At 40.7% G+C, this 18,029-nt stretch overlaps 1 protein-coding gene across 3 annotated transcripts in view; it reads right to left on the reverse strand.

Moving 5' to 3' along the window:
- OSMR (oncostatin M receptor) overlaps positions 1–17,461 on the reverse strand; it is an 88,057-nt gene extending 70,596 nt beyond the window's left edge. For all 3 annotated transcript variants that reach the window (XR_010157248.1, XM_001141406.7, XM_009449247.5), the window contains exon 1: positions 16,970–17,461. The gene's annotated coding sequence lies outside the window, so the exon portion shown is untranslated. The remainder of the gene's footprint in view (positions 1–16,969) is intronic.
- Between the last annotated feature and the right edge of the window lie 568 nt (positions 17,462–18,029).

Here is an 18,029-nt window from a genome sequence, read left to right on the forward strand (position 1 = left end):
CAATTCAAAGAAATCAGGACAATTCATATCTGAATGAGAAATTCAACAAAAGAGATATCATTAAAAGGAACCAAACAGAAGTCCTGTACTTGAATAATTCAATAATTGAAATAAAAAATACAATCAAGAGCTTCACCAGCAGACTAGAAAGAATTTCTGAACTCGTATACAGGTCTTTTGAAATAACTCAGTCATAAAAGCGACAGACAGAGAGAGAAAGACAGAGATACAGACAGACAGAGAGAAGAACTTAAATGAAGGAAGAATGCCTACATGACGTATGGGACACCACAAGGTGACCAAATACTCAAATTTTTGGTGTTCCATAAGGAAAAGACATGGGCAATGACATTGAAAATCTATTTTACAAAATAATAGCTGAAAACTTCCCAATTCTTGCACGAGATACAGACATCAGATACAGAAAGCTCAGAGATCCCAAAAGATATTCAACCCCAAAAAAGTCAGTCAAAAGTCAAAGACAGGGAGATAATTTTTTAAAAAGAAAGAGAAAAGCATCAAGTCATATATAAGGAAACCCCCATCAGACTAACTATGGATTTCTTAGTAGAAAACTTAAAGGCCAGGAGATAAGGGGCTGATATATTCTAAGTGCTAAAAGAAAAAAAAAAAAACTTCAGGCAAGAATACTATTCAGCAAAGCCATCCTTCAAAAATGAAAGAGAAATAGTCTTTCCAAGATAAGCAAAAACTAAAGGAATTTATCCCCTCTACACCAGCCCTACAAGAAATGCTTAAGGGAATCGTATATCTGGAAGTGAAAGGATGATATCTACCATCATGAAAACACGTGAAAATATAAAACTAATTGGTAGAACAGACACACAAATGAGAAAGAGCTATGACTCAGATATATCCACTGCAGAAAACCACCAAACTGCAATGATGAACAATAAGAGAGAAAGAAAAGAAAAAAGGATATAAAAAACAACCAAAAAACAGTTAACAAAATGACAGGAATAAATCTTCACCTATCAATAATAACCTTGAATGTAACGTAAATGGATTAAATTCCCCACTTGAAAGGTGTAGGCTGAAAGGATTTTTAAAAATGACCCAACTACATGCTGCTTACAACAAACAAACTTTACCCGTAAAGATACATATAGACTGAAAGTGAAGGGATAGGCAAAGATATTCTACGCAAATTGAAATCAAAAGCAAGTGAGAGTAGCTGTATTTAGATAAAACAGATGTTAAGAACCAGAAAAAGAGAAAAAGAAAGTTGTTATATGTAATAAAGGACTCAATTCAGCAAGAAGATATAAAAAATACCAAATATATGTGAACCCAACACCAGAGTATCCAGATATATAATAAAGCAAATATTACTAAATCTAAAAGGAAAGATAGACTCTAATACAATAATATTTAGGGATTTCAGTATCCCTTTCTCAGCATTGGACAGATCATCTAGACAGAAAATTAACAAAGAAACACTGATTTTAAACTGCACTTTAGACCAAATGGACCTAACAGACATTTACAGAACATTTTATCCAACACCTGCAAAATATACATTCTTCTCATCAGCACACGGAATAGTCTCCAAAATAGACCATATTTTAGACCACAAAACAAGTCTCAACTAATTTTTTTTTCTTTGAGACAAAGTCTTGCTCTGTCACCAGGCTGGAGTGCAGTGGCGCGATCTCAGCTCACTGCAACCTCTGCCTCCCGGGTTCATGCGATTCTCCTGCCTCAGCCTCCTGAGTAGCTGGGACTACAGGCACATGCCACCATGACCAGCTAATTTTTGTATTTTTGTAGAGATGGGATTTTACCATGTTGGCAGCATGGTCTCGATCTCTTGACCTCATGAACTGCCCGCCTCAGCCTCCCAAAGTGCTGGGATTACAGGCATGAGCCACCACACCTGGCCATCTCAACTAATTTTTAAAAACCAAAATCATATCAAGTGTTTCCTCAAACCACAACAGAATAAAACTAGAATTCAATAACAGGAGAAACTTTGGAAATTTTCTTTGGAAAAGTAGCTCCTGAAGGACCATTGGGTCAATGAATTAGTTAAGGACATAAAAAATGTCCTAATCACGCCTGTAATCCCAGCACTTTGGGAGGCTGAGGTGGGCAGATCACCTGAAGTCAGGAGTTCGAGACTAGCCTGGCCAACATGGTGAAACCCCATCTCTACTAAAAATACAAAAATTAGCCAAGCATGTTAGCAGGCACCTACTCGGGAGGCTACTCAGGGGGCTGAGGCAGTAGAATCACTTGAACCCAGGAGGCAGAGGTTGCGGTGAGCCGAGATTGTGCCATTGCACTCCAGCCTGGGCGACAACAGCGAGACTCCATCTCAAAAGAAAAAAAAAAAAAGTCCTGAAAATGGAAACACATCATGTCAAAACCTATTAGATAATGCAAAAAGTGTTATGAGGGGTTTACAGCATTAAATACCTATATCAAAAGAGTGAAAAAATTCAAATAAATAACCAAATGGTGCATCTCAAGGAAACTGAAAAGCAAGAAAAACCAAACCCAAAATGAGTAGAACAAAATAAAGAGCAGAACTAAATGAAATAGAGACTAAAAACATAATATAAAAGATCAATGAAACAAAAATTGTTTTTTTAAAATGGTAAACAAAATTGATAAACCTCTAGCTAGACTAGCCAAGAAAAAAAAGAAGATCCAAATAAATAAAATCAGAAAAGGGAAAGCAGACATAACAACTGATAACACAAAAATACAAAGCATCATCAGAGACTATTATGAACAACCATACGCTAACAAATTGGAAAACATAGAGGAAATGGATAAATTCCTGGACACACACAATCTACCAAGATTGAACCAGAAGTAAATAAAAAACCTGAACAGACCAATGAGAAGTAGTGAGATAGAATCAGTAATAAAAGTCTCCCAATAAAGAAAAGTCCAGGACCAGATGGCTTTACTGCCAAACTTACTAAGAAGAACTAACACCAATTCTCAAAGTATTCAAAAAAAATTAAAGGAGAGGAAATTCTCTCTAACTAATTCTACAAGGCTCACATTACCCTGATACCAAACCCAGACAAGGACACACAAAGAAAGAAAAATATAGGCCAATATCCCTGATGAACAGGGAAGCAAAAATCCTCAATAAAATACTAGGCAAATAGAATCCAACAACACATCAAAAAGATAATACACCATGATCAAGTGGGATTTATCCCAGGGATGCAGGGATGGTTCAACCTATGCAAATCAATAAATGTGATACGTTACATCAAAAAAATGAAAGACAAAAACCATATGATCATCTCAATAGATGCAGAAAAGGCATTTGATAAAATTCAACATTCCTTCATGATAAAAACTCTCAACAAACTAGGCATAGAAGAAATGACCCTTAACATAATAAAGGCCACATATGACAGACCCACAGCTAACATCATACTGAATGGTGAAAAGCAAAATTTATTCTCTCACAATTGGAATGAGAAAAGGATGCCCAATTTTACAACTCATATTCAACATAGTACTGGAAGTCTTAGCTAAAGCAATCAGGCAAGAGAAAAATAAAAGGCATCCAAATTGAGAAAGAAAAAGTGTCCCCATTTACAGATGTCATGATCTTGTATATATAAAAACCTAGACTCCACAAAAACTTCTTAGAACTGATAAATGAATTCAGTAAAGTTGTAGAATACAAAATCAACACAGAAAAACTAGTAGTGTTTCTATACACTAAGAACAAACTGATTGAAAAAGATATCAAGAAAGCAATCCCATTTACAATAACTACACCAAAAAACCTAAAAATAAATTGAACCATGAAGGTGAAAGATGTTGAAGGACAACTATAAAACACTAATGAAAGAAACTGGAGAAAACACAAACAAATACATTCTCATAAATTGGAAGAAATAATATTGTTAAAATGACCATATCACCCAAAGCAATCTACAGATTCAATGCAATCCCTATCAAAACATCAATGACATTTTTCATAGACACAGGAAAAACAATTCTGAAATTCATATGAAACCACAAAAGATCTCAAATAGCCAAAGCAATCCTAAGCAAAAAGAACAAAGCTGAGACCTCACAACACCTGCCTTCAAAATATACTACAAAACTACAGTAACCCAAACAGCATGATATTGGTATAAAAACAGACACATAGACCAATTTATGAGATTAGAGAACCCAGAAATAAATTCACATTTTTACAGCCAAATGATTTTCAACCAAGGTTCCAAGAACATATATTGGGGAAAGGACACACTCTTCGAAAAATGGTGCTGGGAAAACTGGATAGCAATGCAGTAGAATGAAACTAGATCCCTATTTCTCATCATAGACAAAAATAAACTCCAAATGGATTATACACTTAAACATAATGCCTAAACTATAAAAATACTAGAAAAAAACATAGCAGAAACGTTTCTGAACATTGGTCAAGGCAACAACTTTATCACTAAGACTTCAAAAGCACAGGAAACAAAAACAAACACAGATAAACAGAACTATACCAAACTAAAAAGTTTCTCCACAGCAAAAGAAACAATCAACGGAGTGAAGAGAAAACCCGCAGAATGAGAGCAAATATTTGCAAACCATTCATCTGACTAGGAACTAATATCCAGAATATGCAAGGAACTCAACTCAACAATAACAACAAAAATTCCATTAAAAAGTGGACATATGTTCCAAATAGACTTATCAAGAGAAGACATACAAATGACCCACAGGTATATGGCAAAAATGCCCAACATCAATAATCATCAAGGAAATGCAAATCGAAACCACAGTGAGGTGTCATCTTACCCCAGTTAGAATGGCTAGTATCAAAAAGGCAAAAATAACAAATGCCAGCAATGATGCAGAGAAAAGGGCACTCATACACTGTTGCTGGGAATGTAAATTAGAAGAGCCATTATAGAAAACAGTATGGAGGTCTCTCAAAAAACTAAAAATAGAACTACCATACAATCTAGCAATCCCACTACTAGGTATTTATTCAAAGGAAAAGAAATAAGTATATAAAAGGGATCCCTGCACCCCCATGTTTGTTGCAGCGCTATTCACAATAGCAAAGATATGGAATTAAACTGTGTTGTTCACCAGACGAGTGATACAGAAAATATGGTATACATACACAGTGGAATACAATTCAGCTATAAAAAGGAATGAAATACTGTCATTTGCAGCAACATGGATAGAACTCAAGGTCATTATGTTAAGTGAAATAAGCCAGGCACAGAAAGAAAAATATCACATATTCTCACTCATATGTGGGAGCTAAAAAAAAAAAAAGTGGATCTCATGGAAATAGAAGATAAAATGATGGTTACCTGAGGCTGAAAAGGGTTAGGAAGGGGGCAGTCAACAGGCACAAACATGCAGTTAGATTGGAGGAACAAGGGCTAGTGTTCTACAGCACCACAGGGTGATGATAGCTAACAACAACATATTGTGTATTTCAAAATTGCTAGAGGAAAAAATTTCTCCAACATAAAGAAATGATAAATGTTTCAGGTGATAGATATCCTAAAGACCCTGATTTAATTACTACGCATTTTATGCATGTACCAAAATATCACATATACCCCCTAAATTATGTACAATTATTATATATACAATTTTTTAAAAGATAGCTGGAAGAGGCTGGGCATGGTGGCTCACGCCTGTAATCCCAGCATTTTGGGAGCCTGAGGTGGGAGGATCACCTGAGGTCAGGAGTTTGAGACCAGCCTGGCCAACATGGTAAAACCCCATCTCTACTAAAAACACAAAAATTAGCCGGGCATGGTGGCATGCCTCCATAGTCCCAGCTACTCGGGAGGCTGAAGCAGGAGAATTGCTTGAACCTAGGAGGCGGCGGTTACAGTAAGCTGAGATGGCGCCATTGCACTCCAGCCTAGGTGACACAGCGAGACTCCATCTCAAGAAAAAAATAAAAATAAAAATAAAAAGATAGCTAGAAGAGAGAGTTTTAAATGTTATCAGAAAGAAATGATAAATGTGTAAAGTTTTGAATATGCTAATTACTTTGATCATTATACAATGTATACATACACTGAAACATCACAACTGTACCCCATAATTATGTATAATTATTCTGTGTCAATTTTAAATAAAACTTCAAATGAGTTTGTATTACAACTGAATATTAAAGCCAGGGGGAAAACTAATTCTAGAGGAAATAGTTTCTAGTCATAACCAAGGGGAAGTCAAAGAAAAATCCTCCTAAATGACACTCACTTTGAAATTTAAAATATCCCTTATATTCTGTGGGCTTAGTATCTCATCCTCTTCACATTCATATCATTTGAGGAATGCAAGGTGTTCACCACTGAAAGGAAATCTCATCTCATAAATTTAAAAGCAGATGATTCAGAGAATGATGTGCATGTTGCCAAATGTTTTTTAAAAAGGACTACTTAAAATGTTTCTAAAATTTTGATGTTTTCCTAGAATATCGAGTATTTTACATGTCACAAAAAATTAAGGTTATAGGGCAGAAAAACTTAAGACTAAAAATTAGAAGCCACTTGCCATTTAAGGGTAAGCAGAAATTGGAGAATAAAAGCTATCAAGCAACACAATGGAAAGACATGAGTATTTACAAAAGATGTATTTCTATGGTTTGGGTACCACAGAAGAGACTTTGAGAATCATCAAGATAGTCTTGTCTGGGCCAGGCATGATGGCTCATGCTTATAATCCCAGCATTTTGGGAGGCCGAGGCTGGAGGATCACTTGAGGCCAGGAGTTCCAGACCAGACTGGGCAACATAGCAAGATCCATCTCTACAAATAAAAATTAAGATTACCTGGGCATGGTGGCACGTGCCCCTAGTCCCAGTTTCAAGGGAGGCTGAGTCAGGTGGATCCCTTGTTTCTGGGAGTTCAAGGGTGCAGTGAGCCATGATCACACCACTACATTCCAGCCTGGGTGTCAGAGCCTATCTCTAAAACCAAAAATAAAAGATCACAAGATAGTCTTGTCTGGAATTCCTGCCCTTTATACTGTCTCTCACATATGTCAGGCTATGAATCCTAGAAGGTTAGCTTTTGCGCTCAGATTCCCTGTTTTCTTCTGTCATCAGTTCACACATGTTGGGCAGGGGCAAGCAGGACACAGTAGTCACTGCCTACACATGAGCAAAGTGATTATTATTTCCAGCAGTGGGACTGGACAAGGCCACCCCCTGTGTTTCAGGCCCCAGGCCACCTGAGGACCACAGACAGAGGGAAGATGAGTCCTAGCTACTGTCCAAAAACCTTCTGCTAAAATCAATAAAGTATATCAAAACATGCAGAACAGGAATCAACACCTGGCAGAACATTCCAGAGACACTGTGGAGCCTCTTTGATAAATGCCATAGGAACAGGCTTCCTCATGGCTGACGCAGTGTGAAAAAACACAGACACCAATGATTCCAAGTTAGCTGCTTCCAAGACCCAAGAAGTCCCCAGTTCTATACCTTGTAAATAAATTCTCCTCAAGTTGTCCTATTCCAAGTGTGCCAACTGTTTCCTGATGGATGGGACCCTGACTAACACAACGAAAAGCCCAGAGGTGAGGGAGAAAACTCTGCAAAGACCCTGAGGTTGGGGGCTGCTTGGAGGACTTAGGGAACGAGGAGGAGCCAGGTGTGGCTAGAGAGGAGTGAACAAGCAAGCTGGTGAGAGCCAGAGAAGACATCTAGAGGGCATGCAGACAGGCAGAACAGAGCAGGCAAAATATGGGAAGAAACTGGGCTTCTGCTCTGGGCCAGATGGGAGCCACTGTAGATTTTAAGCAGAGGAGTAACGCGGTCTGGTTTACATTGAACAGAAGCCTGCAAGGATGAGAGGTTGAAGGCAAGACAGTGAAGTGAGGGACAACAGTGAAGTGAGGGACAACAGGTGGGGGTGGGGGGTGTGGCGGTGGCAGTGGGGGTTGGGGGGGTTAGTGCAATGGTCCAGGCAAGAATGATGAGGGTCTCAGAGCAGGTGACAGCCGTGGAAGCAGTGAGCAGTGGTAGAATTTGAGAATGATTTAAAAGATAGAGCTGACAGGACAGGGGTGGTGACAAAGTGACACATCATGGATGGCTACAACAGTTTTGACCAGAGCCCCTCGAAGAATGGAATTACTGTTTAAGGAGGAGCAGAGGAGTGTGGGAGTAACAGACCTGGTGGTCTGTATCAATAGTTCAATTTGCCACATGTTAAGTTCAAGATGCTTATTTCATCTCCAAGAAAAGATGTCAGGCAGCTAGCCGGATACACAGTTTGAAGGTCTGGGAGTGGTCCTGGCTAGGCATATACATTCAGGCATCCTCAGTGCTTACACATAGTACTTAAACCCATAGGACTAGACCATCACCAAACCGGAAGTACAGATACACATAGTACTTAAACCCATAGGACTAGACCATCACCAAACCGGAAGTACAGACAGAAAAGCTAGGAGGTCAGCGCACGAAGCTCTGGGCTGCTCCACACCCTCTACTGTGGCCCCTCCTGCAGATCAAGTGAAAATCCAAGATTGGGCCAGGCTTTCCTAGCTTGCCTCAAGGGTGAGGGCTGTGTGGTGGGGGTGAGCAATCTGCACAGCCCCTGCAGCCCCGACACAGTCTCACTGCTGCTCTGGCCGGGACAACCTTGGTGGTGTCTCCTCTGCAGCTCTGCTTCTGGCACAAGAAAGGCAGCCAGCTCTCTCATCCACCCGGCCGGCTTTCTCTCTCGACTACTGTCAGTGAGGAGCACTGCTACTTCCAACTTCCAGTGAGAAAAGGAAGTCAGGGAAGTGTGAAGCAGCAGAATTTAGAAAGGGAAAAAATACTTCCTACTTCATCCCCACTACTTGGTCCTTTCCCCAAATCTGTTCTTCATTTCTCTCTCTTTTTCAGGTCTCCATCATTCCCAACTAGACTATAAGCCACTTGCAGGCAGGCCTGGATCTTATTCCCCATTGTCTGTCAGTCCCAGAAGACAGTTGCTACTCAGTAAGTATTTGATAAATGAATAAAAATGGGTACTAATTTTCTCACATTCTCTCTTCTTTGCTTTCAATCTTTTTTTAATGAAAATAGATATCTGTTCAGGCCTTTCTACTTTTACTATTGTCAAATATTGCCTAATTTATAAATCTTGCATTGACTTTCCTTCTCTGCAGGGCAAAAGAAGGAAAGAAAAATTACCCATTGATTTTGTAGAACTTCTTAATCAAATCTTGTCTCTTTGCAAAATCTCATTCTCAGTAAAGATGCTTATGAAAATCCCTCAGAAAAATATCACATGCGTAATAAAACACAACTTTTTAAATGGATTTTAGTCTGCCCTTCCTCACCACACTTCTTGTTCTGTCATTACTGAAATATTCCTGGGAAGTTTCCTCACCACAAATAATGCCCATGAGAAGCAGCGTGATAAGAGTCATTCACGTCCCAAGAATGTGGGTGTGTTGCCAAACTCTTCAAAACTGGCTGGGTGACCTGATGATGTCTTATGCAAATGCCATTTTAAAGGAAGAAGCCCTTTCTTGGAGGTCTCATGCCTGGGTGTATGCATTTATGAAAGAGTCCTGTGCAGCAGTACAAAGAGTTGAATGCTACTTCTTGCGGGTTCTGCATGATTCTCAGGCTTGGTTATCTTTTTTTTTTTTTTTTTAAGAGTACTGCCAGTTATATATTTGAGAGCCCCTTTGAAGAGGCCTCTGCCTTACAGCATAGGGTTGATTACTTACAAGTGTTCACTCCAATTCCCTTCCTCCTCAAGGCTCCACAATCAGAAGCTACAGCCATGGGAAGCTTTGAATATTTCTCCTTTCATGTCCGTCCCCCACACCCCACCTCTTGAACCTGTCCACTGGATAATGGTTAAGTGTTTCCACCAGTGTTATAAGGTAAATCCTGATTTATAAAATTGAATTAGCTGATGAATAACTGATTTTTTAAAAACGCAACATTCAGTTCAAGATTTCTGGAATTTGTGACATCAGCTAGGATTAAAGCTGAGTCTCTAAAAGGTAAATGAAGCCAAATAAAAAAATGAAAAACTGGAATCCAAGGGTATTCTGAATCCAAAAAATATGTACATATGCTAAAGGTGATATTTTAAATCACTTTTGAGATCACATAAATCATTCCCCAAAATGGTACTGGAACAATAGCATGCAGACTTGTGGGAAAAGGAAGCTGGAATATTAATAATTAAGTACCATGGACTCTGACATAAAATGCTTAGGGTCAAATTCCTACTTTGGTACTTAAAAACCATATGGCCAATGACAAGTGATTTAACCCCTCTAGGTTTCAATGTCCTTTTCTGTAGAAGGAGAAGAATAAAATAACCTACCTTATAGCATTGGCATGAGGATTAAATGGGCTTATGAGAACCTACATACAGCAAACCCAGTTAATGTTAATTTTATCATTAAGTCTATTGCCTCACTTCCTTCAGCAAAATAAATTCCAGATGAACAAAGATATCAATGCAAGGAATAAAAACATTAAAAGTACTAGATTAAATCATAGGTAAATAGTTTTATAATCTGTTAGGCATGATATAAAACTCATAAGCAAAAAAGATAAGGATGTAGGGGGAGGGTGAAGAATGATAAAGATAGCTATACTGATTCATAAACATTGAAACATTTTAGTGCTTTAAATGAAAACAATAGTTTCAATATGTATCACAAAGAGCTATCCCTCATATACAAAGAGTTCTTAGAAATAAGTAAAAACAGGCATACAACTCTGTAGAAAAACATGAATACATAATTCATGAAAAGAGGGAAATACAAATATCACCCTTCCCTACAAAAAACTTGGCAAGATCACTCAGAATTAAAGACAATTGTGTGTGTGTGTATGTCTGTGTATGTCTATATAGTATCCAATTGGTAATGTTTAAAAAGGTCTTAATAACTCACATTGGTAAGAGTTTACAGAAATAAGCATTGTGACTCACTAATGATCAAAGCATACAACCTTACAGAGGTCCATTTGACCACATCTACTAAAATTCTATGTGTATTTCTCTTGATCCAGAAATCATTCTGTAATTCTATTGCTGAAATTTTGCCCTACAGATGATAGACAGAGTATTGCACATGTTGTACGCAAATGTGTTTAAAGACTGTTATAGCACTGTGTACATGAGGGAAAAAATAAAAATCCAAAAGCCTTTCAAAAAGAACAGAAAAATAATTATGGTGCATTTCTACAAAGGAACAACATGCAACTGTTAAAAAGAATGAACTAGATCCATGCACTGACATGGAAAAATATTCTAAAATATTGAGTGAATGTATTAGTTTGTTTTCACACTGCTGATAAAGACATACCAGAGACTGGGTGATTTACAAAAGAAAGAGGTTTAATGGACTCACAGTTCCACGTGGTTGGGGAGGCCTCACAGTCATGGTGGAAGGAGAAAGGCACATTTCACATGGTGGCAGACAAGAGAAGAATGAGAGCCAAGTGAAAGTGGTTTCCCCTTATAAAACCATCAGATCTCGTGAGACTTATTCTCTACCACGAGAACAGTATGGGGGAAACTGCCCCCATGATTCCGTTATCTCGTACTGGGTTCCTCCCACAACATGAGGGAATTATGGGAGCTACAGTTCAAGATGAGATTTGGGTGGGGACACAGCCAAACCACATCAGTGAATAAGTCAGTTTCAAAACAGTATATACATAAGAACATCTCTGAAAGAGAACTGTGGCAGTGTGCAGCTGTGCCCCTCAGTGCTCCCTTCAAGAGAGCGTAGATGACTGACAGCCTTCAGACACTGCCCCTTCAGATCTGTGGAAGATTCACACACCCCAGGCTGCTCCCACCCAATGGCTGCAGCTGGAAGCAACTCCTTCCCACCTTCCTTCCTCCCCATCTCCTTCCACAGGCATCACACCTGCACTGGGTCTGAAGGCTCTGTGCCTACAGTTACTCCCTTTCCCCTTACAGGTCCTTCCCCCAGTAAATCTCTTGCACATGTGTTTCTGGCTTGCTCTCTTCTACTTGAGGGATCCAAACCAGCCCCAAAGACACACCCACTTACTAAGTTATAAATTTAGAGCTGAGATGGAGGGAGGGAGGTGGGCAGAATAAGAGAAATTATAGATAACTCACTTTAAGTTATACAGTTCTGCAACATAAAGCATTCCTTAAAACGTGTGTGTGTGCGTGTTTTAAACATATTAAGCTCAGTCTTGTGCAAGTGGCAATTTCCTTATTTCCACACTTGAAACCATATATCCCAACATGATTAAACTAGTTGACAGTGTTTGTGTTTCCAGTCCAACCCATGGTATTGAACAGACTTGATAAAGGTTGGCAGTTTTTACCTACTGGATCAGCCTGGGAGGATGCCGTGTTTTTCTGTACAGAAAATGTAACCTCTTAGGTTCTGAGAGAGTGTAGATACTTTAATGATCTATTTCCAAATGCAAAAAGTAACCAGTGTCCTGAGTAGAAAAATCATACTACCATCCCCTGCTGACAGACAGACACACTGAAGTATATATATGAAGTAAATTTGCTCAAAATCCCCCATTAGGGAGATTGAAAGTAGAAAGAGGTGACCAAGAAATACCATGGTGTATGAAAAATTTACTCACAAGAAAGCGTAACTTCTGTTGATGCACATCTTCTCGAAAGCTGGCATTACACATGAACAATGAAACCTCAATCACTCTTTTCTGAGAATTATTTTGTCTTACATTTTTCCAAGTGTTCTTTATGTCTTACATTTTTCTATTTGCAGAAGCCACTTACAATTGTGCTTTTCTTTAGTTGACATTAAATGTCATATTCAGGCTGCATATATTTTATATGACTGTCTTCATCTTAAGTCAACAGTTTAAAATAATCCAGATAGTTAATTGCCTCAATGACTCTAGATCTAAGAACAGAGCTAGGTATTCTATTTAGCGATCTTACCAACCCTCTTTCTTTTAACAAAAATAAAGGAAGAGAGGGAGAGAAGAAGGAAGAAAGGAAAACAACTATAATTTAGTTCTTTAGCATGTAATTTTAAAAGAAATCAATTTAAAAATGCTGTCAATCATATTCATTACAAATAGGAAGTACTATCACTAGCAGCATAAATTTAAATAGTTGTACAAGACTGTACACCCAAATGTGGACAAAGGACCAGCAGTATTGACATCACCTGGTAGCTTGTCAGAAATGCAAAATCTCAGGCCAGACCTTAGACCTCTTGAATCTGCATTTAAATAATATCCTCAGGTGATTCATATGCACATTCAAGTTTGAGAAACACTACTATATTTAAAATATATGATATATTTTTGTCTCTTAGGATACTACCAATAAATAAAGGAAATATTTACTGGTTCCTGTTACCAGTAGGGCACTCTGCAAAACCATGAGTAGGATATAAATATGAAAAAGATCCCAGCTAGCATGTATTAGATACTAACTCTCTACAAGGTGCTTTGCTAAGTGACTTACATGCATTTATTAATTGAATCCTCACAACAGCGCTAAGAAAAGGATTATATTATTATTCCCATTCACAGAGGAGGAAATTAAGGATAAGAAAGTTGAAAAGTAATTTATCCAAACTGACCCAGTTAATCTGATGTGTAGCCAATATTTGAAATCAGATAAGTCATTAACCAAAGTTCACATGACACAGCTTCCTTAAAGCTTGGAGCTCATACCAAAGTGGACATTAAAGCATTAAAAATTGCTAACAATTATAAACTCAATAAAATCTTAATTAAAAATAGGATTTTATTAAACTTGACAGGATATTTGTAAAGAGAAAATGTATGTGATTTATAAAAAAGTTGTTTTAAAAAGCACAAATATATACCACAAGATTTTCAAAAACACTATAAAGCTACAGTAGTTAACTCAGAGTAATATTGGTATAGGAAAAAACAAACAAACAAAAAAAAAGATCAATGAAACAGAATAGAATCCTGACACAGACCCTTTTACAAACAGGAATTTACTTAATGATAAAAACAAAATTTCAAATGAGTTGGAAAAAAGATGAATTATTAAATAAATGCTATTGGATCAGCTGTCTAAAACTTTACAAAAATATGAAGTTACGTCGTTACCTTCCACTTCGTATCTATCAAGTGGAAAAAGGGGCAAACCCTTTGACACAAGAATACCTCTCCTCAGATTCTCTTCCACAGAAATACTCACACTTGAGCAGGAAGATGAATGTGTGATCTGCTCTGAAGCAACGTTGCTAATGCTGAATGTCCATCAATACAGGAAAGGATGGATAAATTACATTCTATTTCTACTTTAGGATAACATGTAGCTGGCCGGGTGCAGTGGCTCACGCCTGTAATCCCAGCACTTTGGGAGGCCAAGGCAGGTGGACTGCTTGAACCCAGGAGTTCAAGACCAGTCTGGGCATCATGGAGAGACCCAATCTTTACAAAAAATACAAAAAAAAAAAAAAAGTCAGGTGTGGTGGCATGTGCCTGTAGTTCCAGCTTCTCAGGAGGCTGAGGTGGGAGGATCACTTGAGCCCAGAAGGTCGAGGCTGCAGTGAGCCATGATCATGACACTGCACTTCTGCCTGTGTGACAGAGTGAGACCATCTCACACACACACAAAAAGAACAACACGTAGCCATTAACAAAAGAGGTATCTAGAGACAATGGAAAGATCTCTAAGACTTGGAAAGTGAAAAAGCAAGCTGTACAATAAGTATAGTAAGATCATTTGCATATTTAAAACATATGTATATGTATGTATTATGTAAAACTATAGAAAAGAAAAACAAGCCTTAGAATGGTATTATCAAACCTAACCTTCCCTCTTCTGAGTGGGAGTAGGGAGGATGGTGATGGCACGTCTACATTTCACTTCACTTCTATATTGAGTGAGAATGAGTTGTTATTATTTGTATTATTTTTAAAACACAAAAATAGAATACAACGTGGAGTGCACAAATGCAGAGCGACCAGTAGAACTAAAATGAGGAGGGAAGGAAGGCTACGAAGCCACCAACACAGCTGTTGGAAAAGAAATTCTCCCTTCATGTAGCTACAAAGAAGCCTGCTTGGAGGAGGGGGTTTCTCCAGCAAGGCCATGATATTCTATTTGTTTCGGTTTGGGTTTTTTTTCCCTCATTTTACACATTTTTTAAGCAATCAAGAAGGATTTCCTCCCCCAGCGAAAGGAGGGCCAAGGCTCACAGTTCCTGTAAGTGAGCAAGACCACACTCACTAAGATTCTCTTCTATTGCAGCCAATGAATGCCCCAGTCCTTTCCCACAAGGAAAATACACACCTTCTTCTTGTTAAATACAGTACCACTGATTCCTCTTTGAAAACCGTAACAGTTCTCCTGATTCGGTTTTGTCCTCAGGTCAAAAGGGTTACAAAAACATGAGAGATCCAGGAACACCTCTGCATGTGTTCCTGCTCTGTTCAGGTTAAAGAAAAGGGTAGAGGGGGAAAGACCCAGTGTTTATGTGTTCTCCCCAATGCGGCTCGGGTCCCTGCGGAAGAAACACCCAAGACCAGCCTTTTTCTCTCAAACCCACCTTTGATACAAAAGGCTTAGCCACACCTGCTGGGACAAACGGGAACTGGGACCAAGATATAAGTCACAAGGAGGCAATTTACAGCAGAGAACTAGCTCTTCCCACAATAAAATGTGAGGTGGTGAGCTTCCTGCCACTGGAGGCACTGAACAAATGCTACGGGGAAAACAAACTGAGTATTTCCTGAAGATTCTGAATAGAAGGCTGTGTTTGGAGTTTGATGCTTTGAAAGCTCAAGAAATGATTCTCAGACACAGCGGAGTTTGGGAACATCAAGGGCTCTGAGTGCATTTTAAAGCAGCCCAGGAGACAGACAAAGCAAGACCATAATGAAACACCCCACCCAGTCTTAGAGTTTGAGCTACAGCACGGTGATCATGAGCAGACTCCAAACCCAAATCCTGATACTGTCACCTGCTAGCTGTGTAACCCTAGACAAGTTGCAAAACCTCTTTGGGCCTCAGTTTCCTCAATAAAATAGAATAAAATTCTAGTACCCGCCTCACGCGTGAAGCTTAAATGAGCTAGCGTATGTCAAGTGCTTAGAATAGGGGCTGGTTCACAGTAAGTATGAACCATTATTATTTGCAGGCAAGGAAACTAAGAGGTGATAAGTAGTTTGACCCATGTTCCAAAGTCAGTTTTAATCTTGGGAATAAAACCTAAAAATTTCTTTCTCCTCCATCAGAATTCCTTCTAGCTCAAACTAAGTATCCTACATTCAATTCTATCTTCTCTGCCTTCATAGACCCTCCCTTTTACTTCTCTTGAATATCTTGTTCCCAAAGTGTTTTCAAGGCAGGTCTGTTACCAAGCCACTCCATCAGCAGCACCTAGCACTGTGCCTCCCGCAGCAAGGCAGGCAGGATGGATGGACGGATGCAGGCATGCATGGGTTGGTGGATGAAGGGCAGATGAAGAACTATCGAGAAAGGAATCGCGGTGTCAGGGGTAAAGCCCTGGCCTGCGAGAGCCGGGCTCGGACTTCAGTGCCCTCTCAGCTAGCTATATGGCCTTGGACAAGTTACTGAACCCCTCCGTGCCTAGGTTTCCAGAATGTAGAGGGCCACTTCCACTCACGTGGCTGGAGAAGAAGATAAGCGCCCCGGACGGACACTATTGCAGAGTCGCCCGGGGATTCCTCTCTCCACCTGTGCTTGAGCTCCTCCCGCGTCTACACTAGGGACCAGGTGGGAGAGATACACGGATTCCCAGAAAAATGGCTCTCTCAGGTGGGAGTCAAGGGTTACGAGAGGAGAGGTAGGGGAAGCAATGAACTCCCCCACACGATGTGTTGGGAGAGAGGCAAGAGGGATTCAAGTGGGAATTTTCCACTCAACAAACATTCCACCATCATTTGAGAAAAAGGCGCCGGGATGGTGAATTTCAAACAGGCTGAGAAATGGGCGACTCGGCACTGTGCGGCCTGTAAGGAATGAATCGTTTAGTTTTTACCCACCAGGTAGGCAGGCCGGGGGCGAGGACCCTCCGAGCGCCGTCCGAGCGCAGGTGGTAGCCCAGCCAAGGCAAACTCTGGGCAGAGGCGGCACCGAGGAGGGGAACTGGCGGCTGCACTCCCGGTCGCGTCCAGCCGGGAAGGGCTGCGAAGTTGTCGGATTCTTTCCCACGCAGCACCGGGCTCTCCCGTCGGAAAAGCCACCGAGGGCGGCGCAGCGGCAGGGCGCGAGCAGAGCGGGGACGGGCGGGTCGGGGGTACTCACGCCGCGGGCGAAGGGCTCCACGAGCCGGGCCGAGTCCTCGGCGGCGCGTGGGGCGCGGGTGCGGGCTCCGGGGCGGACGTGCAGAGGCGGCCCGGGCCGGGGCTATGAATCAGCTGCGGGGCAAGCGCGGAGAGGCGGGAGTTACTGGAAAACCGCGGGGGAGGGCAGAGGGGTGAGGTCTTTTGCAATTTCCCGTCTTGCTGCGCACTCTTGGCACTCCTGGGACCCACAGGAATTCCCTCCCTTCAGTCCCGGGGGGAGGCGGCCGCGATCCTGCGGGAGGCGCAGCCTCACAACCCGGACTTTGCGGGCGGGCGGGCACTAGTGAGAAGAGGAAGTGGGAGAGGCCTGGGAAGGAAACTTGGAAACCGAAAACTCGGCGGCCAAGGCTCCGTGCCCCGCGCGCAGCGCTGCTTCTGCCCCGGCCAAGGACGCCCGGGCCAGCCGGCGGAACCAGAGGGAAGCCGAGTGACCGATGAGGCCTGGGGCTGTGTATCCCACAGGGGCACTTGTCATCCCAACCCAGAGGCCAAACCCGTGAGATCCCCGTCCGAAAATCTTCAGGCAAGAGAAGTCCTTTAACTAAATTTTGGCCGTGTTTCCATTTGGCGTCCAGAGCAATGAAAACGTGTTCGAACCGAATTAAAGGGTCCCCATTTTTCCCCTACTCGCGTTCTATCCAGAAACGCCCTGTCCGACAAAGTTTCTTCGGTGCAACAGTCCCGAAACCTTTATTTCCCAATGCTACGACATGCGACACATGGTTTACTTTTCCTCTTAAAAATGCCATCCAATCTT

This window comes from Pan troglodytes, chromosome 4, assembly GCF_028858775.2.
Source record: "Pan troglodytes isolate AG18354 chromosome 4, NHGRI_mPanTro3-v2.0_pri, whole genome shotgun sequence".
Lineage (NCBI taxonomy): Eukaryota > Metazoa > Chordata > Mammalia > Primates > Hominidae > Pan > Pan troglodytes.